This window comes from Arachis duranensis, chromosome 7 (genome assembly GCF_000817695.3).
Source record: "Arachis duranensis cultivar V14167 chromosome 7, aradu.V14167.gnm2.J7QH, whole genome shotgun sequence".
Taxonomy (NCBI): Eukaryota; Viridiplantae; Streptophyta; class Magnoliopsida; order Fabales; family Fabaceae; genus Arachis; species Arachis duranensis.
In genome coordinates this window covers 30,404,849-30,408,764 of record NC_029778.3, presented here as the reverse complement: position 1 = coordinate 30,408,764, position 3,916 = coordinate 30,404,849, and positions in this window count along the sequence as shown.

Below are 3,916 nucleotides of genomic sequence, written 5' to 3'. Positions count from 1 at the left end.
CAGATGTTCAGAGCAATGTTGGAACCTCTCAACACCAAACTTAGAGTTTGAATGTGGGGGTTCAACACCAAACTTAGAAGTTGGTTGTGGCCTCCCAACATCAAACTTAGAGTTTGACTGTGGGGGCTCTATTTGTCTCTGTTTTGAGAGAAGCTCTTCATTCTTCCTCTCCATGGTTACAGAGAGATATCCTTGAGCCTTAAACACAAGGGATTCTTCATTCACTTGAATGATCAATTCTCTTCTGTCAACATCAATCATAGCCTTTGCTATGGCTAGGAAGGGTTTGCCAAGGATGATGGATTCATCCATGCACTTCCCAGTCTCTAGGACTATGAAATCAGCAGGGATGTAATGGTCTTCAACCTTTACCAGAACATCCTCTACAAGTCCATAAGCTTGTTTTCTTGAATTGTCTGCCATCTCTAGTGAGATCCTTGCAGCTTGCACCTCAAAGATCCCTAGCTTCTCCATTACAGAGAGAGGCATGAGTTTTATGCTTGACCCTACGTCACACAGAGCCTTCTTAAAGGTCATGGTGCCTATGGTACAAGGTATTGAAAACTTCCCAGGATCTTGTCTCTTTTGAGGTAATTTCTGCGTAGTCAAGTCATCTAGTTCTTTTGTGAGCAAAGGAGGTTCGTTCTCCCAAGTCTCATTACCAAATAATTTGTCATTTAGCTTCATGATTGCTCCAAGGTATTTAGCAACTTGCTCTTCAGTGACATATTCATCCTCTTCAGAGGAAGAATACTCATCAGAGCTCATGAATGGCAGAAGTAAGTCCAATGGAATCTCTATGGTCTCATTATGAGTCTCAGATTCCCATGGTTCCTCATTAGGGAACTCATTGGAGGTTAGTGGACGTCCAATGAGGTCTTCCTCAGTGGCGTTCACTGCCTCTCCCTCCTCTCCAAATTCGGCCATGTTGATGGCCTTGCACTCTCCTTTTGGATTTTCTTCTGTATTGCTTGGAAGAGTACTAGGAGGGAGTTCAGTAATTTTCTTACTCAGCTGACCCACTTGTGCCTCCAAATTCCTAATGGATGACTTTGTTTCAGTCATGAAACTTTGAGTGGTTTTGATTAGATCAGAGACCATGGTTGTTAAGTCAGAGTGGTTCTGCTTAGAATTCTCTGTCTGTTGCTGAGAAGATGATGGAAAATGCTTGCCATTGCTAAACCTGTTTCTTCCACCATTATTGTTGTTGAAACCTTGTTGAGGTCTCTGCTGATCCTTCCATGAAAGATTTGGATGATTTCTCCATACAGGATTATAGGTGTTTCCATAGGGTTCTCCCATGTAATTCACTTTTTCCATTGAAGGGTTCTCAGGATCATAAGCTTCTTCTTCAGATGAAGCATCCTTAGTACTGTCTGGTGCAGCTTGCATTCCAGACAGACTTTGAGAAATCAAATTGACTTGCTGAGTCAATATCTTGTTCTGAGCCAATATGGCGTTCAGAGTATCAATCTCAACAACTCTTTTCTTCTGATTTGTCCTATTGTTCACAGGATTCCTTTCAGAAGTGTACATGAATTGGTTATTTGCAATCATTTCAATTAGTTCTTGAGCTTCTGCAGGCGTCTTCTTCAGATGAAGAGAGCCTCCAGCAGAGCTATCCAATGACATCTTGGACAGTTCAAATAGACCATCATAGAAAATACCTATGATGTTCTATTCAGAAAGCATATCAGAGGGACACTTTCTGATTAATTGTTTGTATCTTTCCCAAGCTTCATAGAGAGATTATCCTTCCTTCTGTCTCAAGGTTTGGACTTCCACTCTAAGCTTACTCAATTTTTGAGGTGGAAAGAACTTTGCCAAGAAGGCATTGACTAGCTTTTCCCAAGAGTTCAGGCTTTCTTTAGGTTGTGAGTCCAACCATGTCCTAGCTCTGTCTCTTACAGCAAAAGGGAATAGCATAAGTGTGTAGACCTCAGGGTCAACCCCATTAGTCTTGACAGTGTCACAGATTTGCAAGAACTCAGTTAAAAACTGATGAGGATCTTCCAATGGAAGTCCATGGAACTTGTAATTCTATTGCATTAGAGAAACCAATTGAGGCTTAAGCTCAAAGTTGTTTGCTCCAATGGCAGGGATAGAGATGGTTCTCCCATAGAAGTCGGGAGTAGGTGCAGTGAAGTCACCCAGCACCTTCCTTGCATTGTTGGCATTGTTGTTGTTTTCGGCTGCCATGTCTTCTTCTTCTTTGAAGATTTCTGTTAGGTCCTCTACAGAGATTTGTGCCTTAGCTTCTCTTAGTTTTCGCTTCAAGGTCTTTTCAGGTTCAGGGTCAGCCTCAACAAGAATGTTTTTGTCTTTGCTCCTGCTCATATGAAAGAGAAGAGAACAAGAAAATATGAAATCCTCTATGTCACAGTATAGAGATTCCTTGAGGTGTCAAAGGAAAAGAAAAATGGAAGGAAGAGGTAGAAAATTCGAACTTATCAAGAAAAATGGAGTTCGAATTGTGCATTAAGGATGAGTGTTAGTCCATAAATAGAAGGATGTGAGAAGAGGGGAAGAAATTTTAAAAAATTAATTAAAAAGATTTTAAAAAAAAACATTTTGAAAAATACTAATTGATTTTCGAAAACCAAGGGTGGAAAAGAAATCAAGTGATTTTTGAAAAATATTTTGAAATTAGAAATCAAAAAGATATGATTGAAAATTATTTTGAAAAAGATGTGATTAAAATATATGATTTGAAAAGCAATTTAAAAAGATTTGATGTTGAAAATTAATGACTTGGCTAACAAGAAAAGATATGATTCAAACATTAAACCTTTCTCAACAGAAAAGGCAACATACTTGAATTGTTGAATCAAATCACTAATTGTTAGCAAGTATTTTTGAAAATGGAAAGAAATTCATTTTGAAAAAGATTTGATTGAAAAGATTTGATTTGAAAGAGAATTGATTTTGAAAAATTTTGAAAACTTGGAAAAAAAAAATTGGCATTAAAAACAAAATCTTCCCTCTTGTGCCATCCTGGCGTTAAACGCCCAGAATGGTGCACATTCTGGCATTTAACGCCCAAAACTCACCCCTTTTGGGGTTAAACGCCCAGCCAGGCAGGTACCCTGGCTGGCATTTAAACGCCAGTTTGTCTTCCTCACTGGGCGTTTTGAACGCCCAGCTTTTTCTGTGTAATTCCTCTGCTGTATGTTCTGAATCTTCAATCCTCTGTATTATTGACTTGAAAAGACACAAATTAAAAAAAAAATTTGGATTTTTAATAATCAAAATGTAACTAAAATCAAATATCAATGCATGCAAGACACCAAACTTAGCAGTTTGTATACTACTGACACTAACAAAAATGAGAATGCATATGAGAAACAACAAAACACACAAGACAAGAGAATTTAAAGATTAGAGCAAGTAAATCATCAAGAACAACTTGAAGATCACTGAAGACACATGAATGAATGCAAGAAGAACAGAAACATGCAATTGACACCAAACTTAACATGAAACACTAGACTCAAACAAGAAATATTTTTGGATTTTATGATTTTGTAAATTTTTTTGTGGTTTTTTCGAAAACTATGTGGAAAAGTAAAATAAAGGATTCAAAATTCTTAATTAGACATGGCTTCATAGCCAGCCAAGCTTTCAAAGAAAGCTCCGGTCCAAAACACTAGACATGGCCAATGGCCAGCCAAGCCTTAGCAAATCACTGCTCCAACAGCAAGATTGATAGAAATCAACAAGCTCTTGTGATGATAAGTTGAAACCTCGGTCCAATAAAATTAGACATGGCTTCACAGCCAGCCAGACTTCAACAGATCATCATGAAACTCTAGAATTCATTCTTAAGACTTCTGAAAAATACCTAATCTAAGCAACAAGATGAACCGTCAGTTGTCCAAACTCGAACAATCCCCGGCAACGGCGCCAAAAACTTGGT